This window comes from Amblyomma mixtum, chromosome 1 (assembly GCF_055824585.1).
Source record: "Amblyomma mixtum isolate Tamu chromosome 1, ASM5582458v1, whole genome shotgun sequence".
Taxonomy (NCBI): Eukaryota; Metazoa; Arthropoda; class Arachnida; order Ixodida; family Ixodidae; genus Amblyomma; species Amblyomma mixtum.
Window position 1 is genome coordinate 153,495,667 of NC_143012.1, and position 27,493 is coordinate 153,523,159.

The 27,493-nt window shown below is 53.5% G+C and overlaps 37 non-coding genes and 1 pseudogene across 37 annotated transcripts; all 38 read right to left on the minus strand.

Moving 5' to 3' along the window:
- Nucleotides 1–400: 400 nt before the first annotated feature.
- On the minus strand, nt 401–519 carry LOC149368217 (5S ribosomal RNA). Its single transcript, XR_016287786.1, has one exon. It is a non-coding gene; the product is annotated as a 5S ribosomal RNA (ribosomal RNA).
- Nucleotides 520–1,064: 545 nt separating this feature from the next.
- On the minus strand, nt 1,065–1,183 carry LOC149368218 (5S ribosomal RNA). Its single transcript, XR_016287787.1, has one exon. It is a non-coding gene; the product is annotated as a 5S ribosomal RNA (ribosomal RNA).
- A 545-nt stretch (nt 1,184–1,728) lies between these two features.
- LOC149368219 (5S ribosomal RNA) lies at nt 1,729–1,847 on the minus strand. Its single transcript, XR_016287788.1, has one exon. It is a non-coding gene; the product is annotated as a 5S ribosomal RNA (ribosomal RNA).
- Nucleotides 1,848–2,392: 545 nt separating this feature from the next.
- Nucleotides 2,393–2,511, minus strand: LOC149368220 (5S ribosomal RNA). Its single transcript, XR_016287789.1, has one exon. It is a non-coding gene; the product is annotated as a 5S ribosomal RNA (ribosomal RNA).
- Nucleotides 2,512–3,056: 545 nt separating this feature from the next.
- On the minus strand, nt 3,057–3,175 carry LOC149368221 (5S ribosomal RNA). Its single transcript, XR_016287790.1, has one exon. It is a non-coding gene; the product is annotated as a 5S ribosomal RNA (ribosomal RNA).
- A 546-nt stretch (nt 3,176–3,721) lies between these two features.
- Nucleotides 3,722–3,840, minus strand: LOC149368222 (5S ribosomal RNA). The gene has a single exon (XR_016287629.1). It is a non-coding gene; the product is annotated as a 5S ribosomal RNA (ribosomal RNA).
- Nucleotides 3,841–4,389: 549 nt separating this feature from the next.
- LOC149368223 (5S ribosomal RNA) lies at nt 4,390–4,508 on the minus strand. The gene has a single exon (XR_016287630.1). It is a non-coding gene; the product is annotated as a 5S ribosomal RNA (ribosomal RNA).
- A 545-nt stretch (nt 4,509–5,053) lies between these two features.
- On the minus strand, nt 5,054–5,172 carry LOC149368224 (5S ribosomal RNA). The gene has a single exon (XR_016287791.1). It is a non-coding gene; the product is annotated as a 5S ribosomal RNA (ribosomal RNA).
- Nucleotides 5,173–5,719: 547 nt separating this feature from the next.
- On the minus strand, nt 5,720–5,838 carry LOC149368225 (5S ribosomal RNA). The gene has a single exon (XR_016287792.1). It is a non-coding gene; the product is annotated as a 5S ribosomal RNA (ribosomal RNA).
- A 545-nt stretch (nt 5,839–6,383) lies between these two features.
- LOC149368226 (5S ribosomal RNA) lies at nt 6,384–6,502 on the minus strand. The gene has a single exon (XR_016287793.1). It is a non-coding gene; the product is annotated as a 5S ribosomal RNA (ribosomal RNA).
- Nucleotides 6,503–7,047: 545 nt separating this feature from the next.
- LOC149368227 (5S ribosomal RNA) lies at nt 7,048–7,166 on the minus strand. The gene has a single exon (XR_016287627.1). It is a non-coding gene; the product is annotated as a 5S ribosomal RNA (ribosomal RNA).
- Nucleotides 7,167–7,712: 546 nt separating this feature from the next.
- On the minus strand, nt 7,713–7,831 carry LOC149368228 (5S ribosomal RNA). Its single transcript, XR_016287794.1, has one exon. It is a non-coding gene; the product is annotated as a 5S ribosomal RNA (ribosomal RNA).
- Nucleotides 7,832–8,379: 548 nt separating this feature from the next.
- Nucleotides 8,380–8,498, minus strand: LOC149368229 (5S ribosomal RNA). Its single transcript, XR_016287795.1, has one exon. It is a non-coding gene; the product is annotated as a 5S ribosomal RNA (ribosomal RNA).
- Nucleotides 8,499–9,043: 545 nt separating this feature from the next.
- On the minus strand, nt 9,044–9,162 carry LOC149368230 (5S ribosomal RNA). Its single transcript, XR_016287797.1, has one exon. It is a non-coding gene; the product is annotated as a 5S ribosomal RNA (ribosomal RNA).
- Nucleotides 9,163–9,711: 549 nt separating this feature from the next.
- On the minus strand, nt 9,712–9,830 carry LOC149368231 (5S ribosomal RNA). The gene has a single exon (XR_016287798.1). It is a non-coding gene; the product is annotated as a 5S ribosomal RNA (ribosomal RNA).
- Nucleotides 9,831–10,377: 547 nt separating this feature from the next.
- On the minus strand, nt 10,378–10,496 carry LOC149368232 (5S ribosomal RNA). Its single transcript, XR_016287799.1, has one exon. It is a non-coding gene; the product is annotated as a 5S ribosomal RNA (ribosomal RNA).
- Nucleotides 10,497–11,042: 546 nt separating this feature from the next.
- Nucleotides 11,043–11,161, minus strand: LOC149368233 (5S ribosomal RNA). The gene has a single exon (XR_016287800.1). It is a non-coding gene; the product is annotated as a 5S ribosomal RNA (ribosomal RNA).
- Nucleotides 11,162–11,708: 547 nt separating this feature from the next.
- LOC149368234 (5S ribosomal RNA) lies at nt 11,709–11,827 on the minus strand. The gene has a single exon (XR_016287801.1). It is a non-coding gene; the product is annotated as a 5S ribosomal RNA (ribosomal RNA).
- Nucleotides 11,828–12,372: 545 nt separating this feature from the next.
- On the minus strand, nt 12,373–12,491 carry LOC149368235 (5S ribosomal RNA). Its single transcript, XR_016287803.1, has one exon. It is a non-coding gene; the product is annotated as a 5S ribosomal RNA (ribosomal RNA).
- A 543-nt stretch (nt 12,492–13,034) lies between these two features.
- Nucleotides 13,035–13,153, minus strand: LOC149368236 (5S ribosomal RNA). The gene has a single exon (XR_016287804.1). It is a non-coding gene; the product is annotated as a 5S ribosomal RNA (ribosomal RNA).
- A 548-nt stretch (nt 13,154–13,701) lies between these two features.
- LOC149368237 (5S ribosomal RNA) lies at nt 13,702–13,820 on the minus strand (annotated as a pseudogene).
- Nucleotides 13,821–15,621: 1,801 nt separating this feature from the next.
- Nucleotides 15,622–15,740, minus strand: LOC149368238 (5S ribosomal RNA). Its single transcript, XR_016287653.1, has one exon. It is a non-coding gene; the product is annotated as a 5S ribosomal RNA (ribosomal RNA).
- Nucleotides 15,741–17,200: 1,460 nt separating this feature from the next.
- LOC149368239 (5S ribosomal RNA) lies at nt 17,201–17,319 on the minus strand. The gene has a single exon (XR_016287805.1). It is a non-coding gene; the product is annotated as a 5S ribosomal RNA (ribosomal RNA).
- Nucleotides 17,320–17,866: 547 nt separating this feature from the next.
- LOC149368240 (5S ribosomal RNA) lies at nt 17,867–17,985 on the minus strand. Its single transcript, XR_016287660.1, has one exon. It is a non-coding gene; the product is annotated as a 5S ribosomal RNA (ribosomal RNA).
- A 545-nt stretch (nt 17,986–18,530) lies between these two features.
- Nucleotides 18,531–18,649, minus strand: LOC149368241 (5S ribosomal RNA). The gene has a single exon (XR_016287806.1). It is a non-coding gene; the product is annotated as a 5S ribosomal RNA (ribosomal RNA).
- Nucleotides 18,650–19,196: 547 nt separating this feature from the next.
- LOC149368242 (5S ribosomal RNA) lies at nt 19,197–19,315 on the minus strand. Its single transcript, XR_016287619.1, has one exon. It is a non-coding gene; the product is annotated as a 5S ribosomal RNA (ribosomal RNA).
- A 544-nt stretch (nt 19,316–19,859) lies between these two features.
- LOC149368243 (5S ribosomal RNA) lies at nt 19,860–19,978 on the minus strand. Its single transcript, XR_016287682.1, has one exon. It is a non-coding gene; the product is annotated as a 5S ribosomal RNA (ribosomal RNA).
- A 547-nt stretch (nt 19,979–20,525) lies between these two features.
- LOC149368244 (5S ribosomal RNA) lies at nt 20,526–20,644 on the minus strand. The gene has a single exon (XR_016287807.1). It is a non-coding gene; the product is annotated as a 5S ribosomal RNA (ribosomal RNA).
- Nucleotides 20,645–21,190: 546 nt separating this feature from the next.
- Nucleotides 21,191–21,309, minus strand: LOC149368245 (5S ribosomal RNA). The gene has a single exon (XR_016287661.1). It is a non-coding gene; the product is annotated as a 5S ribosomal RNA (ribosomal RNA).
- A 548-nt stretch (nt 21,310–21,857) lies between these two features.
- On the minus strand, nt 21,858–21,976 carry LOC149368246 (5S ribosomal RNA). The gene has a single exon (XR_016287809.1). It is a non-coding gene; the product is annotated as a 5S ribosomal RNA (ribosomal RNA).
- A 545-nt stretch (nt 21,977–22,521) lies between these two features.
- LOC149368247 (5S ribosomal RNA) lies at nt 22,522–22,640 on the minus strand. The gene has a single exon (XR_016287810.1). It is a non-coding gene; the product is annotated as a 5S ribosomal RNA (ribosomal RNA).
- A 546-nt stretch (nt 22,641–23,186) lies between these two features.
- LOC149368248 (5S ribosomal RNA) lies at nt 23,187–23,305 on the minus strand. The gene has a single exon (XR_016287811.1). It is a non-coding gene; the product is annotated as a 5S ribosomal RNA (ribosomal RNA).
- Nucleotides 23,306–23,850: 545 nt separating this feature from the next.
- Nucleotides 23,851–23,969, minus strand: LOC149368249 (5S ribosomal RNA). The gene has a single exon (XR_016287812.1). It is a non-coding gene; the product is annotated as a 5S ribosomal RNA (ribosomal RNA).
- A 548-nt stretch (nt 23,970–24,517) lies between these two features.
- On the minus strand, nt 24,518–24,636 carry LOC149368250 (5S ribosomal RNA). Its single transcript, XR_016287813.1, has one exon. It is a non-coding gene; the product is annotated as a 5S ribosomal RNA (ribosomal RNA).
- A 546-nt stretch (nt 24,637–25,182) lies between these two features.
- Nucleotides 25,183–25,301, minus strand: LOC149368251 (5S ribosomal RNA). Its single transcript, XR_016287814.1, has one exon. It is a non-coding gene; the product is annotated as a 5S ribosomal RNA (ribosomal RNA).
- A 545-nt stretch (nt 25,302–25,846) lies between these two features.
- LOC149368252 (5S ribosomal RNA) lies at nt 25,847–25,965 on the minus strand. Its single transcript, XR_016287815.1, has one exon. It is a non-coding gene; the product is annotated as a 5S ribosomal RNA (ribosomal RNA).
- Nucleotides 25,966–26,512: 547 nt separating this feature from the next.
- On the minus strand, nt 26,513–26,631 carry LOC149368253 (5S ribosomal RNA). Its single transcript, XR_016287816.1, has one exon. It is a non-coding gene; the product is annotated as a 5S ribosomal RNA (ribosomal RNA).
- Nucleotides 26,632–27,177: 546 nt separating this feature from the next.
- LOC149368254 (5S ribosomal RNA) lies at nt 27,178–27,296 on the minus strand. The gene has a single exon (XR_016287644.1). It is a non-coding gene; the product is annotated as a 5S ribosomal RNA (ribosomal RNA).
- Between the last annotated feature and the right edge of the window lie 197 nt (nt 27,297–27,493).

Genomic DNA, 27,493 nt, shown 5'->3' on the forward strand with positions numbered 1-27,493 from the left:
AAACCACTGCGGCATGCACGGAAAGAGCAGCGGGAGCGAGCCTGTGTTGTTTACACATGGACCGGCAGTGGGTGCGGTGCATGGTGCGGTGGGCGCATATTGTGCGCTTCTGCGCAGTGTTATGCGCACACTGGGCCTCCCAGCTATCTTGGGGCTTTGCTAGAGTTTAATCTGCAGTGTACCCGCCGCGGCAGACGTCAGAATGACAGCCGAGACGCCACGGGTTCGCTTCGAGTTTTGCCACAGTTTCGCGTCCGCACGTACTACACGTTGGACACGTTGCCGATGAGATTGTATTATCGATAACAAAATAACGTCACCTCCTATAGTTGCCTGAGACACTGCGCAACTATGACAGAAAAAAAAAAAACGTGAAGGGCGAATAAAAATGCAAAAGAAATGCCATCAGCACTCGGTGTTCCCAGGTGGTCTCCCTCCCAAGTACTGACCGAGCCCAATGCTGCTTAGCTTCGGTGATCGGACGAGAACCGGCGTATTCAACATGGTATGGCCGATGGCGAGAGACAGTGCTTTCCGAGTCTTTATGTACTGTGTTTGGCCCTCGAGGATGCAAAACTGCGCATGGATACTTCCCTCGCTCGTGGCAACAGCCGCCAAGCGTGCAGTTACCTGCCCTGCGCTTTTCTCAGCCGTTCTGGCGAACCTAAACCACTGCGGCATGCACGGAAAGAGCAGCGGGAGCGAGCCTGTGTTGTTTACACATGGACCGGCAGTGGGTGCGGTGCATGGTGCGGTGGGCGCATATTGTGCGCTTCTGCGCAGTGTTATGCGCACACTGGGCCTCCCAGCTATCTTGGGGCTTTGCTAGAGTTTAATCTGCAGTGTACCCGCCGCGGCAGACGTCAGAATGACAGCCGAGACGCCACGGGTTCGCTTCGAGTTTTGCCACAGTTTCGCGTCCGCACGTACTACACGTTGGACACGTTGCCGATGAGATTGTATTATCGATAACAAAATAACGTCACCTCCTATAGTTGCCTGAGACACTGCGCAACTATGACAGAAAAAAAAAACGTGAAGGGCGAATAAAAATGCAAAAGAAATGCCATCAGCACTCGGTGTTCCCAGGTGGTCTCCCTCCCAAGTACTGACCGAGCCCAATGCTGCTTAGCTTCGGTGATCGGACGAGAACCGGCGTATTCAACATGGTATGGCCGATGGCGACAGACAGTGCTTTCCGAGTCTTTATGTACTGTGTTTGGCCCTCGAGGATGCAAAACTGCGCATGGATACTTCCCTCGCTCGTGGCAACAGCCGCCAAGCGTGCAGTTACCTGCCCTGCGCTTTTCTCAGCCGTTCTGGCGAACCTAAACCACTGCGGCATGCACGGAAAGAGCAGCGGGAGCGAGCCTGTGTTGTTTACACATGGACCGGCAGTGGGTGCGGTGCATGGTGCGGTGGGCGCATATTGTGCGCTTCTGCGCAGTGTTATGCGCACACTGGGCCTCCCAGCTATCTTGGGGCTTTGCTAGAGTTTAATCTGCAGTGTACCCGCCGCGGCAGACGTCAGAATGACAGCCGAGACGCCACGGGTTCGCTTCGAGTTTTGCCACAGTTTCGCGTCCGCACGTACTACACGTTGGACACGTTGCCGATGAGATTGTATTATCGATAACAAAATAACGTCACCTCCTATAGTTGCCTGAGACACTGCGCAACTATGACAGAAAAAAAAAACGTGAAGGGCGAATAAAAATGCAAAAGAAATGCCATCAGCACTCGGTGTTCCCAGGTGGTCTCCCTCCCAAGTACTGACCGAGCCCAATGCTGCTTAGCTTCGGTGATCGGACGAGAACCGGCGTATTCAACATGGTATGGCCGATGGCGACAGACAGTGCTTTCCGAGTCTTTATGTACTGTGTTTGGCCCTCGAGGATGCAAAACTGCGCATGGATACTTCCCTCGCTCGTGGCAACAGCCGCCAAGCGTGCAGTTACCTGCCCTGCGCTTTTCTCAGCCGTTCTGGCGAACCTAAACCACTGCGGCATGCACGGAAAGAGCAGCGGGAGCGAGCCTGTGTTGTTTACACATGGACCGGCAGTGGGTGCGGTGCATGGTGCGGTGGGCGCATATTGTGCGCTTCTGCGCAGTGTTATGCGCACACTGGGCCTCCCAGCTATCTTGGGGCTTTGCTAGAGTTTAATCTGCAGTGTACCCGCCGCGGCAGACGTCAGAATGACAGCCGAGACGCCACGGGTTCGCTTCGAGTTTTGCCACAGTTTCGCGTCCGCACGTACTACACGTTGGACACGTTGCCGATGAGATTGTATTATCGATAACAAAATAACGTCACCTCCTATAGTTGCCTGAGACACTGCGCAACTATGACAGAAAAAAAAAACGTGAAGGGCGAATAAAAATGCAAAAGAAATGCCATCAGCACTCGGTGTTCCCAGGTGGTCTCCCTCCCAAGTACTGACCGAGCCCAATGCTGCTTAGCTTCGGTGATCGGACGAGAACCGGCGTATTCAACATGGTATGGCCGATGGCGAGAGACAGTGCTTTCCGAGTCTTTATGTACTGTGTTTGGCCCTCGAGGATGCAAAACTGCGCATGGATACTTCCCTCGCTCGTGGCAACAGCCGCCAAGCGTGCAGTTACCTGCCCTGCGCTTTTCTCAGCCGTTCTGGCGAACCTAAACCACTGCGGCATGCACGGAAAGAGCAGCGGGAGCGAGCCTGTGTTGTTTACACATGGACCGGCAGTGGGTGCGGTGCATGGTGCGGTGGGCGCATATTGTGCGCTTCTGCGCAGTGTTATGCGCACACTGGGCCTCCCAGCTATCTTGGGGCTTTGCTAGAGTTTAATCTGCAGTGTACCCGCCGCGGCAGACGTCAGAATGACAGCCGAGACGCCACGGGTTCGCTTCGAGTTTTGCCACAGTTTCGCGTCCGCACGTACTACACGTTGGACACGTTGCCGATGAGATTGTATTATCGATAACAAAATAACGTCACCTCCTATAGTTGCCTGAGACACTGCGCAACTATGACAGAAAAAAAAAACGTGAAGGGCGAATAAAAATGCAAAAGAAATGCCATCAGCACTCGGTGTTCCCAGGTGGTCTCCCTCCCAAGTACTGACCGAGCCCAATGCTGCTTAGCTTCGGTGATCGGACGAGAACCGGCGTATTCAACATGGTATGGCCGATGGCGAGAGACAGTGCTTTCCGAGTCTTTATGTACTGTGTTTGGCCCTCGAGGATGCAAAACTGCGCATGGATACTTCCCTCGCTCGTGGCAACAGCCGCCAAGCGTGCAGTTACCTGCCCTGCGCTTTTCTCAGCCGTTCTGGCGAACCTAAACCACTGCGGCATGCACGGAAAGAGCAGCGGGAGCGAGCCTGTGTTGTTTACACATGGACCGGCAGTGGGTGCGGTGCATGGTGCGGTGGGCGCATATTGTGCGCTTCTGCGCAGTGTTATGCGCACACTGGGCCTCCCAGCTATCTTGGGGCTTTGCTAGAGTTTAATCTGCAGTGTACCCGCCGCGGCAGACGTCAGAATGACAGCCGAGACGCCACGGGTTCGCTTCGAGTTTTGCCACAGTTTCGCGTCCGCACGTACTACACGTTGGACACGTTGCCGATGAGATTGTATTATCGATAACAAAATAACGTCACCTCCTATAGTTGCCTGAGACACTGCGCAACTATGACAGAAAAAAAAAAACGTGAAGGGCGAATAAAAATGCAAAAGAAATGCCATCAGCACTCGGTGTTCTCAGGTGGTCTCCCTCCCAAGTACTGACCGAGCCCAATGCTGCTTAGCTTCGGTGATCGGACGAGAACCGGCGTATTCAACATGGTATGGCCGATGGCGAGAGACAGTGCTTTCCGAGTCTTTATGTACTGTGTTTGGCCCTCGAGGATGCAAAACTGCGCATGGATACTTCCCTCGCTCGTGGCAACAGCCGCCAAGCGTGCAGTTACCTGCCCTGCGCTTTTCTCAGCCGTTCTGGCGAACCTAAACCACTGCGGCATGCACGGAAAGAGCAGCGGGAGCGAGCCTGTGTTGTTTACACATGGACCGGCAGTGGGTGCGGTGCATGGTGCGGTGGGCGCATATTGTGCGCTTCTGCGCAGTGTTATGCGCACACTGGGCCTCCCAGCTATCTTGGGGCTTTGCTACAGTTTAATCTGCAGTGTACCCGCCGCGGCAGACGTCAGAATGACAGCCGAGACGCCACGGGTTCGCTTCGAGTTTTGCCACAGTTTCGCGTCCGCACGTACTACACGTTGGACACGTTGCCGATGAGATTGTATTATCGATAACAAAATAACGTCACCTCCTATAGTTGCCTGAGACACTGCGCAACTATGACAGAAAAAAAAAAAAAACGTGAAGGGCGAATAAAAATGCAAAAGAAATGCCATCAGCACTCGGTGTTCTCAGGTGGTCTCCCTCCCAAGTACTGACCGAGCCCAATGCTGCTTAGCTTCGGTGATCGGACGAGAACCGGCGTATTCAACATGGTATGGCCGATGGCGAGAGACAGTGCTTTCCGAGTCTTTATGTACTGTGTTTGGCCCTCGAGGATGCAAAACTGCGCATGGATACTTCCCTCGCTCGTGGCAACAGCCGCCAAGCGTGCAGTTACCTGCCCTGCGCTTTTCTCAGCCGTTCTGGCGAACCTAAACCACTGCGGCATGCACGGAAAGAGCAGCGGGAGCGAGCCTGTGTTGTTTACACATGGACCGGCAGTGGGTGCGGTGCATGGTGCGGTGGGCGCATATTGTGCGCTTCTGCGCAGTGTTATGCGCACACTGGGCCTCCCAGCTATTTTGGGGCTTTGCTAGAGTTTAATCTGCAGTGTACCCGCCGCGGCAGACGTCAGAATGACAGCCGAGACGCCACGGGTTCGCTTCGAGTTTTGCCACAGTATCGCGTCCGCACGTACTACACGTTGGACACGTTGCCGATGAGATTGTATTATCGATAACAAAATAACGTCACCTCCTATAGTTGCCTGAGACACTGCGCAACTATGACAGAAAAAAAAAACGTGAAGGGCGAATAAAAATGCAAAAGAAATGCCATCAGCACTCGGTGTTCCCAGGTGGTCTCCCTCCCAAGTACTGACCGAGCCCAATGCTGCTTAGCTTCGGTGATCGGACGAGAACCGGCGTATTCAACATGGTATGGCCGATGGCGAGAGACAGTGCTTTCCGAGTCTTTATGTACTGTGTTTGGCCCTCGAGGATGCAAAACTGCGCATGGATACTTCCCTCGCTCGTGGCAACAGCCGCCAAGCGTGCAGTTACCTGCCCTGCGCTTTTCTCAGCCGTTCTGGCGAACCTAAACCACTGCGGCATGCACGGAAAGAGCAGCGGGAGCGAGCCTGTGTTGTTTACACATGGACCGGCAGTGGGTGCGGTGCATGGTGCGGTGGGCGCATATTGTGCGCTTCTGCGCAGTGTTATGCGCACACTGGGCCTCCCAGCTATCTTGGGGCTTTGCTAGAGTTTAATCTGCAGTGTACCCGCCGCGGCAGACGTCAGAATGACAGCCGAGACGCCACGGGTTCGCTTCGAGTTTTGCCACAGTTTCGCGTCCGCACGTACTACACGTTGGACACGTTGCCGATGAGATTGTATTATCGATAACAAAATAACGTCACCTCCTATAGTTGCCTGAGACACTGCGCAACTATGACAGAAAAAAAAAAAACGTGAAGGGCGAATAAAAATGCAAAAGAAATGCCATCAGCACTCGGTGTTCCCAGGTGGTCTCCCTCCCAAGTACTGACCGAGCCCAATGCTGCTTAGCTTCGGTGATCGGACGAGAACCGGCGTATTCAACATGGTATGGCCGATGGCGAGAGACAGTGCTTTCCGAGTCTTTATGTACTGTGTTTGGCCCTCGAGGATGCAAAACTGCGCATGGATACTTCCCTCGCTCGTGGCAACAGCCGCCAAGCGTGCAGTTACCTGCCCTGCGCTTTTCTCAGCCGTTCTGGCGAACCTAAACCACTGCGGCATGCACGGAAAGAGCAGCGGGAGCGAGCCTGTGTTGTTTACACATGGACCGGCAGTGGGTGCGGTGCATGGTGCGGTGGGCGCATATTGTGCGCTTCTGCGCAGTGTTATGCGCACACTGGGCCTCCCAGCTATCTTGGGGCTTTGCTAGAGTTTAATCTGCAGTGTACCCGCCGCGGCAGACGTCAGAATGACAGCCGAGACGCCACGGGTTCGCTTCGAGTTTTGCCACAGTTTCGCGTCCGCACGTACTACACGTTGGACACGTTGCCGATGAGATTGTATTATCGATAACAAAATAACGTCACCTCCTATAGTTGCCTGAGACACTGCGCAACTATGACAGAAAAAAAAAACGTGAAGGGCGAATAAAAATGCAAAAGAAATGCCATCAGCACTCGGTGTTCCCAGGTGGTCTCCCTCCCAAGTACTGACCGAGCCCAATGCTGCTTAGCTTCGGTGATCGGACGAGAACCGGCGTATTCAACATGGTATGGCCGATGGCGAGAGACAGTGCTTTCCGAGTCTTTATGTACTGTGTTTGGCCCTCGAGGATGCAAAACTGCGCATGGATACTTCCCTCGCTCGTGGCAACAGCCGCCAAGCGTGCAGTTACCTGCCCTGCGCTTTTCTCAGCCGTTCTGGCGAACCTAAACCACTGCGGCATGCACGGAAAGAGCAGCGGGAGCGAGCCTGTGTTGTTTACACATGGACCGGCAGTGGGTGCGGTGCATGGTGCGGTGGGCGCATATTATGCGCTTCTGCGCAGTGTTATGCGCACACTGGGCCTCCCAGCTATCTTGGGGCTTTGCTAGAGTTTAATCTGCAGTGTACCCGCCGCGGCAGACGTCAGAATGACAGCCGAGACGCCACGGGTTCGCTTCGAGTTTTGCCACAGTTTCGCGTCCGCACGTACTACACGTTGGACACGTTGCCGATGAGATTGTATTATCGATAACAAAATAACGTCACCTCCTATAGTTGCCTGAGACACTGCGCAACTATGACAGAAAAAAAAAACGTGAAGGGCGAATAAAAATGCAAAAGAAATGCCATCAGCACTCGGTGTTCCCAGGTGGTCTCCCTCCAAAGTACTGACCGAGCCCAATGCTGCTTAGCTTCGGTGATCGGACGAGAACCGGCGTATTCAACATGGTATGGCCGATGGCGAGAGACAGTGCTTTCCGAGTCTTTATGTACTGTGTTTGGCCCTCGAGGATGCAAAACTGCGCATGGATACTTCCCTCGCTCGTGGCAACAGCCGCCAAGCGTGCAGTTACCTGCCCTGCGCTTTTCTCAGCCGTTCTGGCGAACCTAAACCACTGCGGCATGCACGGAAAGAGCAGCGGGAGCTAGCCTGTGTTGTTTACACATGGACCGGCAGTGGGTGCGGTGCATGGTGCGGTGGGCGCATATTGTGCGCTTCTGCGCAGTGTTATGCGCACACTGGGCCTCCCAGCTATCTTGGGGCTTTGCTAGAGTTTAATCTGCAGTGTACCCGCCGCGGCAGACGTCAGAATGACAGCCGAGACGCCACGGGTTCGCTTCGAGTTTTGCCACAGTTTCGCGTCCGCACGTACTACACGTTGGACACGTTGCCGATGAGATTGTATTATCGATAACAAAATAACGTCACCTCCTATAGTTGCCTGAGACACTGCGCAACTATGACAGAAAAAAAAAAACGTGAAGGGCGAATAAAAATGCAAAAGAAATGCCATCAGCACTCGGTGTTCCCAGGTGGTCTCCCTCCCAAGTACTGACCGAGCCCAATGCTGCTTAGCTTCGGTGATCGGACGAGAACCGGCGTATTCAACATGGTATGGCCGATGGCGAGAGACAGTGCTTTCCGAGTCTTTATGTACTGTGTTTGGCCCTCGAGGATGCAAAACTGCGCATGGATACTTCCCTCGCTCGTGGCAACAGCCGCCAAGCGTGCAGTTACCTGCGCTGCGCTTTTCTCAGCCGTTCTGGCGAACCTAAACCACTGCGGCATGCACGGAAAGAGCAGCGGGAGCGAGCCTGTGTTGTTTACACATGGACCGGCAGTGGGTGCGGTGCATGGTGCGGTGGGCGCATATTGTGCGCTTCTGCGCAGTGTTATGCGCACACTGGGCCTCCCAGCTATCTTGGGGCTTTGCTAGAGTTTAATCTGCAGTGTACCCGCCGCGGCAGACGTCAGAATGACAGCCGAGACGCCACGGGTTCGCTTCGAGTTTTGCCACAGTTTCGCGTCCGCACGTACTACACGTTGGACACGTTGCCGATGAGATTGTATTATCGATAACAAAATAACGTCACCTCCTATAGTTGCCTGAGACACTGCGCAACTATGACAGAAAAAAAAAAAAACGTGAAGGGCGAATAAAAATGCAAAAGAAATGCCATCAGCACTCGGTGTTCCCAGGTGGTCTCCCTCCCAAGTACTGACCGAGCCCAATGCTGCTTAGCTTCGGTGATCGGACGAGAACCGGCGTATTCAACATGGTATGGCCGATGGCGAGAGACAGTGCTTTCCGAGTCTTTATGTACTGTGTTTGGCCCTCGAGGATGCAAAACTGCGCATGGATACTTCCCTCGCTCGTGGCAACAGCCGCCAAGCGTGCAGTTACCTGCCCTGCGCTTTTCTCAGCCGTTCTGGCGAACCTAAACCACTGCGGCATGCACGGAAAGAGCAGCGGGAGCGAGCCTGTGTTGTTTACACATGGACCGGCAGTGGGTGCGGTGCATGGTGCGGTGGGCGCATATTGTGCGCTTCTGCGCAGTGTTATGCGCACACTGGGCCTCCCAGCTATCTTGGGGCTTTGCTAGAGTTTAATCTGCAGTGTACCCGCCGCGGCAGACGTCAGAATGACAGCCGAGACGCCACGGGTTCGCTTCGAGTTTTGCCACAGTTTCGCGTCCGCACGTACTACACGTTGGACACGTTGCCGATGAGATTGTATTATCGATAACAAAATAACGTCACCTCCTATAGTTGCCTGAGACACTGCGCAACTATGACAGAAAAAAAAAACGTGAAGGGCGAATAAAAATGCAAAAGAAATGCCATCAGCACTCGGTGTTCCCAGGTGGTCTCCCTCCCAAGTACTGACCGAGCCCAATGCTGCTTAGCTTCGGTGATCGGACGAGAACCGGCGTATTCAACATGGTATGGCCGATGGCGAGAGACAGTGCTTTCCGAGTCTTTATGTACTGTGTTTGGCCCTCGAGGATGCAAAACTGCGCATGGATACTTCCCTCGCTCGTGGCAACAGCCGCCAAGCGTGCAGTTACCTGCCCTGCGCTTTTCTCAGCCGTTCTGGCGAACCTAAACCACTGCGGCATGCACGGAAAGAGCAGCGGGAGCGAGCCTGTGTTGTTTACACATGGACCGGCAGTGGGTGCGGTGCATGGTGCGGTGGGCGCATATTATGCGCTTCTGCGCAGTGTTATGCGCACACTGGGCCTCCCAGCTATCTTGGGGCTTTGCTAGAGTTTAATCTGCAGTGTACCCGCCGCGGCAGACGTCAGAATGACAGCCGAGACGCCACGGGTTCGCTTCGAGTTTTGCCACAGTTTCGCGTCCGCACGTACTACACGTTGGACACGTTGCCGATGAGATTGTATTATCGATAACAAAATAACGTCACCTCCTATAGTTGCCTGAGACACTGCGCAACTATGACAAAAAAAAAAAAAAAACGTGAAGGGCGAATAAAAATGCAAAAGAAATGCCATCAGCACTCGGTGTTCCCAGGTGGTCTCCCTCCCAAGTACTGACCGAGCCCAATGCTGCTTAGCTTCGGTGATCGGACGAGAACCGGCGTATTCAACATGGTATGGCCGATGGCGAGAGACAGTGCTTTCCGAGTCTTTATGTACTGTGTTTGGCCCTCGAGGATGCAAAACTGCGCATGGATACTTCCCTCGCTCGTGGCAACAGCCGCCAAGCGTGCAGTTACCTGCCCTGCGCTTTTCTCAGCCGTTCTGGCGAACCTAAACCACTGCGGCATGCACGGAAAGAGCAGCGGGAGCGAGCCTGTGTTGTTTACACATGGACCGGCAGTGGGTGCGGTGCATGGTGCGGTGGGCGCATATTGTGCGCTTCTGCGCAGTGTTATGCGCACACTGGGCCTCCCAGCTATCTTGGGGCTTTGCTAGAGTTTAATCTGCAGTGTACCCGCCGCGGCAGACGTCAGAATGACAGCCGAGACGCCACGGGTTCGCTTCGAGTTTTGCCACAGTTTCGCGTCCGCACGTACTACACGTTGGACACGTTGCCGATGAGATTGTATTATCGATAACAAAATAACGTCACCTCCTATAGTTGCCTGAGACACTGCGCAACTATGACAGAAAAAAAAAAAACGTGAAGGGCGAATAAAAATGCAAAAGAAATGCCATCAGCACTCGGTGTTCCCAGGTGGTCTCCCTCCCAAGTACTGACCGAGCCCAATGCTGCTTAGCTTCGGTGATCGGACGAGAACCGGCGTATTCAACATGGTATGGCCGATGGCGAGAGACAGTGCTTTCCGAGTCTTTATGTACTGTGTTTGGCCCTCGAGGATGCAAAACTGCGCATGGATACTTCCCTCGCTCGTGGCAACAGCCGCCAAGCGTGCAGTTACCTGCCCTGCGCTTTTCTCAGCCGTTCTGGCGAACCTAAACCACTGCGGCATGCACGGAAAGAGCAGCGGGAGCGAGCCTGTGTTGTTTACACATGGACCGGCAGTGGGTGCGGTGCATGGTGCGGTGGGCGCATATTGTGCGCTTCTGCGCAGTGTTATGCGCACACTGGGCCTCCCAGCTATCTTGGGGCTTTGCTAGAGTTTAATCTGCAGTGTACCCGCCGCGGCAGACGTCAGAATGACAGCCGAGACGCCACGGGTTCGCTTCGAGTTTTGCCACAGTTTCGCGTCCGCACGTACTACACGTTGGACACGTTGCCGATGAGATTGTATTATCGATAACAAAATAACGTCACCTCCTATAGTTGCCTGAGACACTGCGCAACTATGACAGAAAAAAAAAAACGTGAAGGGCGAATAAAAATGCAAAAGAAATGCCATCAGCACTCGGTGTTCCCAGGTGGTCTCCCTCCCAAGTACTGACCGAGCCCAATGCTGCTTAGCTTCGGTGATCGGACGAGAACCGGCGTATTCAACATGGTATGGCCGATGGCGAGAGACAGTGCTTTCCGAGTCTTTATGTACTGTGTTTGGCCCTCGAGGATGCAAAACTGCGCATGGATACTTCCCTCGCTCGTGGCAACAGCCGCCAAGCGTGCAGTTACCTGCCCTGCGCTTTTCTCAGCCGTTCTGGCGAACCTAAACCACTGCGGCATGCACGGAAAGAGCAGCGGGAGCGAGCCTGTGTTGTTTACACATGGACCGGCAGTGGGTGCGGTGCATGGTGCGGTGGGCGCATATTGTGCGCTTCTGCGCAGTGTTATGCGCACACTGGGCCTCCCAGCTATCTTGGGGCTTTGCTAGAGTTTAATCTGCAGTGTACCCGCCGCGGCAGACGTCAGAATGACAGCCGAGACGCCACGGGTTCGCTTCGAGTTTTGCCACAGTTTCGCGTCCGCACGTACTACACGTTGGACACGTTGCCGATGAGATTGTATTATCGATAACAAAATAACGTCACCTCCTATAGTTGCCTGAGACACTGCGCAACTATGACAGAAAAAAAAAAAACGTGAAGGGCGAATAAAAATGCAAAAGAAATGCCATCAGCACTCGGTGTTCCCAGGTGGTCTCCCTCCCAAGTACTGACCGAGCCCAATGCTGCTTAGCTTCGGTGATCGGACGAGAACCGGCGTATTCAACATGGTATGGCCGATGGCGAGAGACAGTGCTTTCCGAGTCTTTATGTACTGTGTTTGGCCCTCGAGGATGCAAAACTGCGCATGGATACTTCCCTCGCTCGTGGCAACAGCCGCCAAGCGTGCAGTTACCTGCCCTGCGCTTTTCTCAGCCGTTCTGGCGAACCTAAACCACTGCGGCATGCACGGAAAGAGCAGCGGGAGCGAGCCTGTGTTGTTTACACATGGACCGGCAGTGGGTGCGGTGCATGGTGCGGTGGGCGCATATTGTGCGCTTCTGCGCAGTGTTATGCGCACACTGGGCCTCCCAGCTATCTTGGGGCTTTGCTAGAGTTTAATCTGCAGTGTACCCGCCGCGGCAGACGTCAGAATGACAGCCGAGACGCCACGGGTTCGCTTCGAGTTTTGCCACAGTTTCGCGTCCGCACGTACTACACGTTGGACACGTTGCCGATGAGATTGTATTATCGATAACAAAATAACGTCACCTCCTATAGTTGCCTGAGACACTGCGCAACTATGACAGAAAAAAAAAACGTGAAGGGCGAATAAAAATGCAAAAGAAATGCCATCAGCACTCGGTGTTCCCAGGTGGTCTCCCTCCCAAGTACTGACCGAGCCCAATGCTGCTTAGCTTCGGTGATCGGACGAGAACCGGCGTATTCAACATGGTATGGCCGATGGCGAGAGACAGTGCTTTCCGAGTCTTTATGTACTGTGTTTGGCCCTCGAAAACTGCGCATGGATACTTCCCTCGCTCGTGGCAACAGCCGCCAAGCGTGCAGTTACCTGCCCTGCGCTTTTCTCAGCCGTTCTGGCGAACCTAAACCACTGCGGCATGCACGGAAAGAGCAGCGGGAGCGAGCCTGTGTTGTTTACACATGGACCGGCAGTGGGTGCGGTGCATGGTGCGGTGGGCGCATATTGTGCGCTTCTGCGCAGTGTTATGCGCACACTGGGCCTCCCAGCTATCTTGGGGCTTTGCTAGAGTTTAATCTGCAGTGTACCCGCCGCGGCAGACGTCAGAATGACAGCCGAGACGCCACGGGTTCGCTTCGAGTTTTGCCACAGTTTCGCGTCCGCACGTACTACACGTTGGACACGTTGCCGATGAGATTGTATTATCGATAACAAAATAACGTCACCTCCTATAGTTGCCTGAGACACTGCGCAACTATGACAGAAAAAAAAAAAAAAACGTGAAGGGCGAATAAAAATGCAAAAGAAATGCCATCAGCACTCGGTGTTCCCAGGTGGTCTCCCTCCCAAGTACTGACCGAGCCCAATGCTGCTTAGCTTCGGTGATCGGACGAGAACCGGCGTATTCAACATGGTATGGCCGATGGCGAGAGACAGTGCTTTCCGAGTCTTTATGTACTGTGTTTGGCCCTCGAGGATGCAAAACTGCGCATGGCTACTTCCCTCGCTCGTGGCAACAGCCGCCAAGCGTGCAGTTACCTGCCCTGCGCTTTTCTCAGCCGTTCTGGCGAACCTAAACCACTGCGGCATGCACGGAAAGAGCAGCGGGAGCGAGCCTGTGTTGTTTACACATGGACCGGCAGTGGGTGCGGTGCATGGTGCGGTGGGCGCATATTGTGCGCTTCTGCGCAGTGTTATGCGCACACTGGGCCTCCCAGCTATCTTGGGGCTTTGCTAGAGTTTAATCTGCAGTGTACCCGCCGCGGCAGACGTCAGAATGACAGCCGAGACGCCACGGGTTCGCTTCGAGTTTTGCCACAGTTTCGCGTCCGCACGTACTACACGTTGGACACGTTGCCGATGAGATTGTATTATCGATAACAAAATAACGTCACCTCCTATAGTTGCCTGAGACACTGCGCAACTATGACAGAAAAAAAAAAAAACGTGAAGGGCGAATAAAAATGCAAAAGAAATGCCATCAGCACTCGGTGTTCCCAGGTGGTCTCCCTCCCAAGTACTGACCGAGCCCAATGCTGCTTAGCTTCGGTGATCGGACGAGAACCGGCGTATTCAACATGGTATGGCCGATTTTTGTTTTTTTTGTCTTTATTGCCTGTTTTGACAGATTACAACAGATCATAAACAGATGTTCTGCGCTGCACACTCAAACAACAAGAACGGACATGTGTTTCACTCGCGTGAGAAAATCAAAACTGTCTCAGGGAACACAACTCTCCCATCAACTCGATAACTTCATCTCCAAAACATAGCTCCTTGTACACTTCACGTAGCTTAAATATGTTTTCTTTGAAGTAATCGCGGACAGAACGCGCATCTTCATCACAGTGTCGTACAGCCATCCTGCTTCGCCAAATACTGTGCAGGCCAAGCAGGAAAATTACATCATATTTATAAAGATCCGGCTCTATGTCCAGGAATCGTATCCCATACGGCGTTAGGGGTAAGTCTTTCTTTATTGTACGCTGGAGCACGTCCCAAAAGAGCAGCGCATCCCAGCAATCAATAAAAACGTGTTCTATTGACTCTGGTTTGCGACACAGCAAGCAGTCAGCACCCCATGGTAGAAACAATCCCTTTTCCTCCATCCATGTTTTAACCAGCAACGTCCCAGTGTGTAACTTGAAGAAGAACGTCTTCACACCCGCTGGCACCAACATTTTTCGTACTCTTTTTAAAACATTTCCTGCTTGGCCTCCACTATACATAGATCGATAGATTGGCTCCGGGAAGACAGAGTCGAGCAAATCTTTTAACAATTTCTTACGCGTGACATTAGAAAGATATTCCAAACTGAAGCGCGCATTCAGAAACCGGAAAGCAAAGACCACTTCTTTCAAAAACCTACTTGCACTGTATCTCATCCCGTCCACACTGGAAATAACATAGTTTGGCAAAGCCGAAGAAAGCCTCACTTGAATAAATGTCCGCAGGAAAGGGTCGCGTTGATCTCGAAGAAACAGAAATCTTGACACCACCTGCCTCAGGTACAAGTGTGGCAAGGAAAGACCCCCTTTTCTCAAACGCAGAAATAAATTATCACGTTTAGTCCTCTCCCATGAGGACTGCCAAACAAAAACTGCGAAGAGACGATGAAACTTTTGAATGCTAAGTCGAGAGCATGAAAGGACCTGCAACAAATAGCACACTTTTGAAACCAGATATACATTGCATATGTTTGCGCGCGTGAATACAGACAGTTCCTTCCCCGACCATTTCTGTGCACGCGTGGAGAGTTCTTGAATTTTCTCCTTCCAAAAGTCATCGTTATCTCGATATGTTCCATCCAAATACCTAGGTGTACCTCTTAACATGGTATGGCCGATGGCGAGAGACAGTGCTTTCCGAGTCTTTATGTACTGTGTTTGGCCCTCGAGGATGCAAAACTGCGCATGGATACTTCCCTCGCTCGTGGCAACAGCCGCCAAGCGTGCAGTTACCTGCCCTGCGCTTTTCTCAGCCGTTCTGGCGAACCTAAACCACTGCGGCATGCACGGAAAGAGCAGCGGGAGCGAGCCTGTGTTGTTTACACATGGACCGGCAGTGGGTGCGGTGCATGGTGCGGTGGGCGCATATTGTGCGCTTCTGCGCAGTGTTATGCGCACACTGGGCCTCCCAGCTATCTTGGGGCTTTGCTAGAGTTTAATCTGCAGTGTACCCGCCGCGGCAGACGTCAGAATGACAGCCGAGACGCCACGGGTTCGCTTCGAGTTTTGCCACAGTTTCGCGTCCGCACGTACTACACGTTGGACACGTTGCCGATGAGATTGTATTATCGATAACAAAATAACGTCACCTCCTATAATTGCCTGAGACACTGCGCAACTATGACAGAAAAAAAAAAACGTGAAGGGCGAATAAAAATGCAAAAGAAATGCCATCAGCACTCGGTGTTCCCAGGTGGTCTCCCTCCCAAGTACTGACCGAGCCCAACGCTGCTTAGCTTCGGTGATCGGACGAGAACCGGCGTATTCAACATGGTATGGCCGATGGCGAGAGACAGTGCTTTCCGAGTCTTTATGTACTGTGTTTGGCCCTCGAGGATGCAAAACTGCGCATGGATACTTCCCTCGTTCGTGGCAACAGCCGCCAAGCGTGCAGTTACCTGCCCTGCGCTTTTCTCAGCCGTTCTGGCGAACCTAAACCACTGCGGCATGCACGGAAAGAGCAGCGGGAGCGAGCCTGTGTTGTTTACACATGGACCGGCAGTGGGTGCGGTGCATGGTGCGGTGGGCGCATATTGTGCGCTTCTGCGCAGTGTTATGCGCACACTGGGCCTCCCAGCTATCTTGGGGCTTTGCTAGAGTTTAATCTGCAGTGTACCCGCCGCGGCAGACGTCAGAATGACAGCCGAGACGCCACGGGTTCGCTTCGAGTTTTGCCACAGTTTCGCGTCCGCACGTACTACACGTTGGACACGTTGCCGATGAGATTGTATTATCGATAACAAAATAACGTCACCTCCTATAGTTGCCTGAGACACTGCGCAACTATGACAGAAAAAAAAACGTGAAGGGCGAATAAAAATGCAAAAGAAATGCCATCAGCACTCGGTGTTCCCAGGTGGTCTCCCTCCCAAGTACTGACCGAGCCCAATGCTGCTTAGCTTCGGTGATCGGACGAGAACCGGCGTATTGACGCAAGACCTGCCAGAATTTACTTTCGCGAAAGTATGGAGATGTTTCTGGCCATTCAGAAAGCCGCTGCGGAGCCTCCGGAGTGGCTCTCAAGTATAGAGCCGCTCTGTACGTTGCGTGAGTTTTAATTGGACGAAGCCAGATTTATGCTGGCTGACCACAAGTCGTGTGTACATAGTTATTGTCTTTTGTTGATTGTTTGTGTTGTCCAGTTTTTTGTGTCAAAGCCAGGCAATAAAGAAAAAAAAAACAACATGGTATGGCCGATGGTGAGAGACAGTGCTTTCCGAGTCTTTATGTACTGTGTTTGGCCCTCGAGGATGCAAAACTGCGCATGGATACTTCCCTCGCTCGTGGCAACAGCCGCCAAGCGTGCAGTTACCTGCCCTGCGCTTTTCTCAGCCGTTCTGGCGAACCTAAACCACTGCGGCATGCACGGAAAGAGCAGCGGGAGCGAGCCTGTGTTGTTTACACATGGACCGGCAGTGGGTGCGGTGCATGGTGCGGTGGGCGCATATTGTGCGCTTCTGCGCAGTGTTATGCGCACACTGGGCCTCCCAGCTATCTTGGGGCTTTGCTAGAGTTTAATCTGCAGTGTACCCGCCGCGGCAGACGTCAGAATGACAGCCGAGACGCCACGGGTTCGCTTCGAGTTTTGCCACAGTTTCGCGTCCGCACGTACTACACGTTGGACACGTTGCCGATGAGATTGTATTATCGATAACAAAATAACGTCACCTCCTATAGTTGCCTGAGACACTGCGCAACTATGACAGAAAAAAAAAAACGTGAAGGGCGAATAAAAATGCAAAAGAAATGCCATCAGCACTCGGTGTTCCCAGGTGGTCTCCCTCCCAAGTACTGACCGAGCCCAATGCTGCTTAGCTTCGGTGATCGGACGAGAACCGGCGTATTCAACATGGTATGGCCGATGGCGAGAGACAGTGCTTTCCGAGTCTTTATGTACTGTGTTTGGCCCTCGAGGATGCAAAACTGCGCATGGATACTTCCCTCGCTCGTGGCAACAGCCGCCAAGCGTGCAGTTACCTGCCCTGCGCTTTCCTCAGCCGTTCTGGCGAACCTAAACCACTGCGGCATGCACGGAAAGAGCAGCGGGAGCGAGCCTGTGTTGTTTACACATGGACCGGCAGTGGGTGCGGTGCATGGTGCGGTGGGCGCATATTGTGCGCTTCTGCGCAGTGTTATGCGCACACTGGGCCTCCCAGCTATCTTGGGGCTTTGCTAGAGTTTAATCTGCAGTGTACCCGCCGCGGCAGACGTCAGAATGACAGCCGAGACGCCACGGGTTCGCTTCGAGTTTTGCCACAGTTTCGCGTCCGCACGTACTACACGTTGGACACGTTGCCGATGAGATTGTATTATCGATAACAAAATAACGTCACCTCCTATAGTTGCCTGAGACACTGCGCAACTATGACAGAAAAAAAAAAAACGTGAAGGGCGAATAAAAATGCAAAAGAAATGCCATCAGCACTCGGTGTTCCCAGGTGGTCTCCCTCCCAAGTACTGACCGAGCCCAATGGTGCTTAGCTTCGGTGATCGGACGAGAACCGGCGTATTCAACATGGTATGGCCGATGGCGAGAGACAGTGCTTTCCGAGTCTTTATGTACTGTGTTTGGCCCTCGAGGATGCAAAACTGCGCATGGATACTTCCCTCGCTCGTGGCAACAGCCGCCAAGCGTGCAGTTACCTGCCCTGCGCTTTTCTCAGCCGTTCTGGCGAACCTAAACCACTGCGGCATGCACGGAAAGAGCAGCGGGAGCGAGCCTGTGTTGTTTACACATGGACCGGCAGTGGGTGCGGTGCATGGTGCGGTGGGCGCATATTGTGCGCTTCTGCGCAGTGTTATGCGCACACTGGGCCTCCCAGCTATCTTGGGGCTTTGCTAGAGTTTAATCTGCAGTGTACCCGCCGCGGCAGACGTCAGAATGACAGCCGAGACGCCACGGGTTCGCTTCGAGTTTTGCCACAGTTTCGCGTCCGCACGTACTACACGTTGGACACGTTGCCGATGAGATTGTATTATCGATAACAAAATAACGTCACCTCCTATAGTTGCCTGAGACACTGCGCAACTATGACAGAAAAAAAAAACGTGAAGGGCGAATAAAAATGCAAAAGAAATGCCATCAGCACTCGGTGTTCCCAGGTGGTCTCCCTCCCAAGTACTGACCGAGCCCAATGCTGCTTAGCTTCGGTGATCGGACGAGAACCGGCGTATTCAACATGGTATGGCCGATGGCGAGAGACAGTGCTTTCCGAGTCTTTATGTACTGTGTTTGGCCCTCGAGGATGCAAAACTGCGCATGGATACTTCCCTCGCTCGTGGCAACAGCCGCCAAGCGTGCAGTTACCTGCCCTGCGCTTTTCTCAGCCGTTCTGGCGAACCTAAACCACTGCGGCATGCACGGAAAGAGCAGCGGGAGCGAGCCTGTGTTGTTTACACATGGACCGGCAGTGGGTGCGGTGCATGGTGCGGTGGGCGCATATTGTGCGCTTCTGCGCAGTGTTATGCGCACACTGGGCCTCCCAGCTATCTTGGGGCTTTGCTAGAGTTTAATCTGCAGTGTACCCGCCGCGGCAGACGTCAGAATGACAGCCGAGACGCCACGGGTTCGCTTCGAGTTTTGCCACAGTTTCGCGTCCGCACGTACTACACGTTGGACACGTTGCCGATGAGATTGTATTATCGATAACAAAATAACGTCACCTCCTATAGTTGCCTGAGACACTGCGCAACTATGACAGAAAAAAAAAAAACGTGAAGGGCGAATAAAAATGCAAAAGAAATGCCATCAGCACTCGGTGTTCCCAGGTGGTCTCCCGCCCAAGTACTGACCGAGCCCAATGCTGCTTAGCTTCGGTGATCGGACGAGAACCGGCGTATTCAACATGGTATGGCCGATGGCGAGAGACAGTGCTTTCCGAGTCTTTATGTACTGTGTTTGGCCCTCGAGGATGCAAAACTGCGCATGGATACTTCCCTCGCTCGTGGCAACAGCCGCCAAGCGTGCAGTTACCTGCCCTGCGCTTTTCTCAGCCGTTCTGGCGAACCTAAACCACTGCGGCATGCACGGAAAGAGCAGCGGGAGCGAGCCTGTGTTGTTTACACATGGACCGGCAGTGGGTGCGGTGCATGGTGCGGTGGGCGCATATTGTGCGCTTCTGCGCAGTGTTATGCGCACACTGGGCCTCCCAGCTATCTTGGGGCTTTGCTAGAGTTTAATCTGCAGTGTACCCGCCGCGGCAGACGTCAGAATGACAGCCGAGACGCCACGGGTTCGCTTCGAGTTTTGCCACAGTTTCGCGTCCGCACGTACTACACGTTGGACACGTTGCCGATGAGATTGTATTATCGATAACAAAATAACGTCACCTCCTATAGTTGCCTGAGACACTGCGCAACTATGACAGAAAAAAAAACGTGAAGGGCGAATAAAAATGCAAAAGAAATGCCATCAGCACTCGGTGTTCCCAGGTGGTCTCCCTCCCAAGTACTGACCGAGCCCAATGCTGCTTAGCTTCGGTGATCGGACGAGAACCGGCGTATTCAACATGGTATGGCCGATGGTGAGAGACAGTGCTTTCCGAGTCTTTATGTACTGTGTTTGGCCCTCGAGGATGCAAAACTGCGCATGGATACTTCCCTCGCTCGTGGCAACAGCCGCCAAGCGTGCAGTTACCTGCCCTGCGCTTTTCTCAGCCGTTCTGGCGAACCTAAACCACTGCGGCATGCACGGAAAGAGCAGCGGGAGCGAGCCTGTGTTGTTTACACATGGACCGGCAGTGGGTGCGGTGCATGGTGCGGTGGGCGCATATTGTGCGCTTCTGCGCAGTGTTATGCGCACACTGGGCCTCCCAGCTATCTTGGGGCTTTGCTAGAGTTTAATCTGCAGTGTACCCGCCGCGGCAGACGTCAGAATGACAGCCGAGACGCCACGGGTTCGCTTCGAGTTTTGCCACAGTTTCGCGTCCGCACGTACTACACGTTGGACACGTTGCCGATGAGATTGTATTATCGATAACAAAATAACGTCACCTCCTATAGTTGCCTGAGACACTGCGCAACTATGACAGAAAAAAAAAAAACGTGAAGGGCGAATAAAAATGCAAAAGAAATGCCATCAGCACTCGGTGTTCCCAGGTGGTCTCCCTCCCAAGTACTGACCGAGCCCAATGCTGCTTAGCTTCGGTGATCGGACGAGAACCGGCGTATTCAACATGGTATGGCCGATGGCGAGAGACAGTGCTTTCCGAGTCTTTATGTACTGTGTTTGGCCCTCGAGGATGCAAAACTGCGCATGGATACTTCCCTCGCTCGTGGCAACAGCCGCCAAGCGTGCAGTTACCTGCCCTGCGCTTTTCTCAGCCGTTCTGGCGAACCTAAACCACTGCGGCATGCACGGAAAGAGCAGCGGGAGCGAGCCTGTGTTGTTTACACATGGACCGGCAGTGGGTGCGGTGCATGGTGCGGTGGGCGCATATTGTGCGCTTCTGCGCAGTTTTATGCGCACACTGGGCCTCCCAGCTATCTTGGGGCTTTGCTAGAGTTTAATCTGCAGTGTACCCGCCGCGGCAGACGTCAGAATGACAGCCGAGACGCCACGGGTTCGCTTCGAGTTTTGCCACAGTTTCGCGTCCGCACGTACTACACGTTGGACACGTTGCCGATGAGATTGTATTATCGATAACAAAATAACGTCACCTCCTATAGTTGCCTGAGACACTGCGCAACTATGACAGAAAAAAAAAAACGTGAAGGGCGAATAAAAATGCAAAAGAAATGCCATCAGCACTCGGTGTTCCCAGGTGGTCTCCCTCCCAAGTACTGACCGAGCCCAATGGTGCTTAGCTTCGGTGATCGGACGAGAACCGGCGTATTCAACATGGTATGGCCGATGGCGAGAGACAGTGCTTTCCGAGTCTTTATGTACTGTGTTTGGCCCTCGAGGATGCAAAACTGCGCATGGATACTTCCCTCGCTCGTGGCAACAGCCGCCAAGCGTGCAGTTACCTGCCCTGCGCTTTTCTCAGCCGTTCTGGCGAACCTAAACCACTGCGGCATGCACGGAAAGAGCAGCGGGAGCGAGCCTGTGTTGTTTACACATGGACCGGCAGTGGGTGCGGTGCATGGTGCGGTGGGCGCATATTGTGCGCTTCTGCGCAGTGTTATGCGCACACTGGGCCTCCCAGCTATCTTGGGGCTTTGCTAGAGTTTAATCTGCAGTGTACCCGCCGCGGCAGACGTCAGAATGACAGCCGAGACGCCACGGGTTCGCTTCGAGTTTTGCCACAGTTTCGCGTCCGCACGTACTACACGTTGGACACGTTGCCGATGAGATTGTATTATCGATAACAAAATAACGTCACCTCCTATAGTTGCCTGAGACACTGCGCAACTATGACAGAAAAAAAAAAAAACGTGAAGGGCGAATAAAAATGCAAAAGAAATGCCATCAGCACTCGGTGTTCCCAGGTGGTCTCCCTCCCAAGTACTGACCGAGCCCAATGCTGCTTAGCTTCGGTGATCGGACGAGAACCGGCGTATTCAACATGGTATGGCCGATGGCGAGAGACAGTGCTTTCCGAGTCTTTATGTACTGTGTTTGGCCCTCGAGGATGCAAAACTGCGCATGGATACTTCCCTCGCTCGTGGCAACAGCCGCCAAGCGTGCAGTTACCTGCCCTGCGCTTTTCTCAGCCGTTCTGGCGAACCTAAACCACTGCGGCATGCACGGAAAGAGCAGCGGGAGCGAGCCTGTGTTGTTTACACATGGACCGGCAGTGGGTGCGGTGCATGGTGCGGTGGGCGCATATTGTGCGCTTCTGCGCAGTGTTATGCGCACACTGGGCCTCCCAGCTATCTTGGGGCTTTGCTAGAGTTTAATCTGCAGTGTACCCGCCGCGGCAGACGTCAGAATGACAGCCGAGACGCCACGGGTTCGCTTCGAGTTTTGCCACAGTTTCGCGTCCGCACGTACTACACGTTGGACACGTTGCCGATGAGATTGTATTATCGATAACAAAATAACGTCACCTCCTATAGTTGCCTGAGACACTGCGCAACTATGACAGAAAAAAAAAACGTGAAGGGCGAATAAAAATGCAAAAGAAATGCCATCAGCACTCGGTGTTCCCAGGTGGTCTCCCTCCCAAGTACTGACCGAGCCCAATGCTGCTTAGCTTCGGTGATCGGACGAGAACCGGCGTATTCAACATGGTATGGCCGATGGCGAGAGACAGTGCTTTCCGAGTCTTTATGTACTGTGTTTGGCCCTCGAGGATGCAAAACTGCGCATGGATACTTCCCTCGCTCGTGGCAACAGCCGCCAAGCGTGCAGTTACCTGCCCTGCGCTTTTCTCAGCCGTTCTGGCGAACCTAAACCACTGCGGCATGCACGGAAAGAGCAGCGGGAGCGAGCCTGTGTTGTTTACACATGGACCGGCAGTGGGTGCGGTGCATGGTGCGGTGGGCGCATATTGTGCGCTTCTGCGCAGTGTTATGCGCACACTGGGCCTCCCAGCTATCTTGGGGCTTTGCTAGAGTTTAATCTGCAGTGTACCCGCCGCGGCAGACGTCAGAATGACAGCCGAGACGCCACGGGTTCGCTTCGAGTTTTGCCACACTTTCGCGTCCGCACGTACTACACGTTGGACACGTTGCCGATGAGATTGTATTATCGATAACAAAATAACGTCACCTCCTATAGTTGCCTGAGACACTGCGCAACTATGACAGAAAAAAAAAAACGTGAAGGGCGAATAAAAATGCAAAAGAAATGCCATCAGCACTCGGTGTTCCCAGGTGGTCTCCCTCCCAAGTACTGACCGAGCCCAATGCTGCTTAGCTTCGGTGATCGGACGAGAACCGGCGTATTCAACATGGTATGGCCGATGGCGAGAGACAGTGCTTTCCGAGTCTTTATGTACTGTGTTTGGCCCTCGAGGATGCAAAACTGCGCATGGATACTTCCCTCGCTCGTGGCAACAGCCGCCAAGCGTGCAGTTACCTGCCCTGCGCTTTTCTCAGCCGTTCTGGCGAACCTAAACCACTGCGGCATGCACGGAAAGAGCAGCGGGAGCGAGCCTGTGTTGTTTACACATGGACCGGCAGTGGGTGCGGTGCATGGTGCGGTGGGCGCATATTGTGCGCTTCTGCGCAGTGTTATGCGCACACTGGGCCTCCCAGCTATCTTGGGGCTTTGCTAGAGTTTAATCTGCAGTGTACCCGCCGCGGCAGACGTCAGAATGACAGCCGAGACGCCACGGGTTCGCTTCGAGTTTTGCCACAGTTTCGCGTCCGCACGTACTACACGTTGGACACGTTGCCGATGAGATTGTATTATCGATAACAAAATAACGTCACCTCCTATAGTTGCCTGAGACACTGCGCAACTATGACAGAAAAAAAAAACGTGAAGGGCGAATAAAAATGCAAAAGAAATGCCATCAGCACTCGGTGTTCCCAGGTGGTCTCCCTCCCAAGTACTGACCGAGCCCAATGCTGCTTAGCTTCGGTGATCGGACGAGAACCGGCGTATTCAACATGGTATGGCCGATGGCGAGAGACAGTGCTTTCCGAGTCTTTATGTACTGTGTTTGGCCCTCGAGGATGCAAAACTGCGCATGGATACTTCCCTCGCTCGTGGCAACAGCCGCCAAGCGTGCAGTTACCTGCCCTGCGCTTTTCTCAGCCGTTCTGGCGAACCTAAACCACTGCGGCATGCACGGAAAGAGCAGCGGGAGCGAGCCTGTGTTGTTTACACATGGACCGGCAGTGGGTGCGGTGCATGGTGCGGTGGGCGCATATTGTGCGCTTCTGCGCAGTGTTATGCGCACACTGGGCCTCCCAGCTATCTTGGGGCTTTGCTAGAGTTTAATCTGCAGTGTACCCGCCGCGGCAGACGTCAGAATGACAGCCGAGACGCCACGGGTTCGCTTCGAGTTTTGCCACAGTTTCGCGTCCGCACGTACTACACGTTGGACACGTTGCCGATGAGATTGTATTATCGATAACAAAATAACGTCACCTCCTATAGTTGCCTGAGACACTGCGCAACTATGACAGAAAAAAAAAAAAACGTGAAGGGCGAATAAAAATGCAAAAGAAATGCCATCAGCACTCGGTGTTCCCAGGTGGTCTCCCTCCCAAGTACTGACCGAGCCCAATGCTGCTTAGCTTCGGTGATCGGACGAGAACCGGCGTATTCAACATGGTATGGCCGATGGCGAGAGACAGTGCTTTCCGAGTCTTTATGTACTGTGTTTGGCCCTCGAGGATGCAAAACTGCGCATGGATACTTCCCTCGCTCGTGGCAACAGCCGCCAAGCGTGCAGTTACCTGCCCTGCGCTTTTCTCAGCCGTTCTGGCGAACCTAAACCACTGCGGCATGCACGGAAAGAGCAGCGGGAGCGAGCCTGTGTTGTTTACACATGGACCGGCAGTGGGTGCGGTGCATGGTGCGGTGGGCGCATATTGTGCGCTTCTGCGCAGCGTTATGCGCACACTGGGCCTCCCAGCTATCTTGGGGCTTTGCTAGAGTTTAATCTGCAGTGTACCCGCCGCGGCAGACGTCAGAATGACAGCCGAGACGCCACGGGTTCGCTTCGAGTTTTGCCACAGTTTCGCGTCCGCACGTACTACACGTTGGACACGTTGCCGATGAGATTGTATTATCGATAACAAAATAACGTCACCTCCTATAGTTGCCTGAGACACTGCGCAACTATGACAGAAAAAAAAAAACATGAAGGGCGAATAAAAATGCAAAAGAAATGCCATCAGCACTCGGTGTTCCCAGGTGGTCTCCCTCCCAAGTACTGACCGAGCCCAATGCTGCTTAGCTTCGGTGATCGGACGAGAACCGGCGTATTCAACATGGTATGGCCGATGGCGAGAGACAGTGCTTTCCGAGTCTTTATGTACTGTGTTTCGCCCTCGAGGATGCAAAACTGCGCATGGATACTTCCCTCGCTCGTGGCAACAGCCGCCAAGCGTGCAGTTACCTGCCCTGCGCTTTTCTCAGCCGTTCTGGCGAACCTAAACCACTGCGGCATGCACGGAAAGAGCAGCGGGAGCGAGCCTGTGTTGTTTACACATGGACCGGCAGTGGGTGCGGTGCATGGTGCGGTGGGCGCATATTGTGCGCTTCTGCGCAGTGTTATGCGCACACTGGGCCTCCCAGCTATCTTGGGGCTTTGCTAGAGTTTAATCTGCAGTGTACCCGCCGCGGCAGACGTCAGAATGACAGCCGAGACGCCACGGGTTCGCTTCGAGTTTTGCCACAGTTTCGCGTCCGCACGTACTACACGTTGGACACGTTGCCGATGAGATTGTATTATCGATAACAAAATAACGTCACCTCCTATAGTTGCCTGAGACACTGCGCAACTATGACAGAAAAAAAAAACGTGAAGGGCGAATAAAAATGCAAAAGAAATGCCATCAGCACTCGGTGTTCCCAGGTGGTCTCCCTCCCAAGTACTGACCGAGCCCAATGCTGCTTAGCTTCGGTGATCGGACGAGAACCGGCGTATTCAACATGGTATGGCCGATGGCGAGAGACAGTGCTTTCCGAGTCTTTATGTACTGTGTTTGGCCCTCGAGGATGCAAAACTGCGCATGGATACTTCCCTCGCTCGTGGCAACAGCCGCCAAGCGTGCAGTTACCTGCCCTGCGCTTTTCTCAGCCGTTCTGGCGAACCTAAACCACTGCGGCATGCACGGAAAGAGCAGCGGGAGCGAGCCTGTGTTGTTTACACATGGACCGGCAGTGGGTGCGGTGCATGGTGCGGTGGGCGCATATTGTGCGCTTCTGCGCAGTGTTATGCGCACACTGGGCCTCCCAGCTATCTTGGGGCTTTGCTAGAGTTTAATCTGCAGTGTACCCGCCGCGGCAGACGTCAGAATGACAGCCGAGACGCCACGGGTTCGCTTCGAGTTTTGCCACAGTTTCGCGTCCGCACGTACTACACGTTGGACACGTTGCCGATGAGATTGTATTATCGATAACAAAATAACGTCACCTCCTATAGTTGCCTGAGACACTGCGCAACTATGACAGAAAAAAAAAAAACGTGAAGGGCGAATAAAAATGCAAAAGAAATGCCATCAGCACTCGGTGTTCCCAGGTGGTCTCCCTCCCAAGTACTGACCGAGCCCAATGCTGCTTAGCTTCGGTGATCGGACGAGAACCGGCGTATTCAACATGGTATGGCCGATGGCGAGAGACAGTGCTTTCCGAGTCTTTATGTACTGTGTTTGGCCCTCGAGGATGCAAAACTGCGCATGGATACTTCCCTCGCTCGTGGCAACAGCCGCCAAGCGTGCAGTTACCCGCCCTGCGCTTTTCTCAGCCGTTCTGGCGAACCTAAACCACTGCGGCATGCACGGAAAGAGCAGCGGGAGCGAGCCTGTGTTGTTTACACATGGACCGGCAGTGGGTGCGGTGCATGGTGCGGTGGGCGCATATTGTGCGCTTCTGCGCAGTGTTATGCGCACACTGGGCCTCCCAGCTATCTTGGGGCTTTGCTAGAGTTTAATCTGCAGTGTACCCGCCGCGGCAGACGTCAGAATGACAGCCGAGACGCCACGGGTTCGCTCCGAGTTTTGCCACAGTTTCGCGTCCGCACGTACTACACGTTGGACACGTTGCCGATGAGATTGTATTATCGATAACAAAATAACGTCACCTCCTATAGTTGCCTGAGACACTGCGCAACTATGACAGAAAAAAAAAAACGTGAAGGGCGAATAAAAATGCAAAAGAAATGCCATCAGCACTCGGTGTTCCCAGGTGGTTTCCCTCCCAAGTACTGACCGAGCCCAATGCTGCTTAGCTTCGGTGATCGGACGAGAACCGGCGTATTCAACATGGTATGGCCGATGGCGAGAGACAGTGCTTTCCGAGTCTTTATGTACTGTGTTTGGCCCTCGAGGATGCAAAACTGCGCATGGATACTTCCCTCGCTCGTGGCAACAGCCGCCAAGCGTGCAGTTACCTGCCCTGCGCTTTTCTCAGCCGTTCTGGCGAACCTAAACCACTGCGGCATGCACGGAAAGAGCAGCGGGAGCGAGCCTGTGTTGT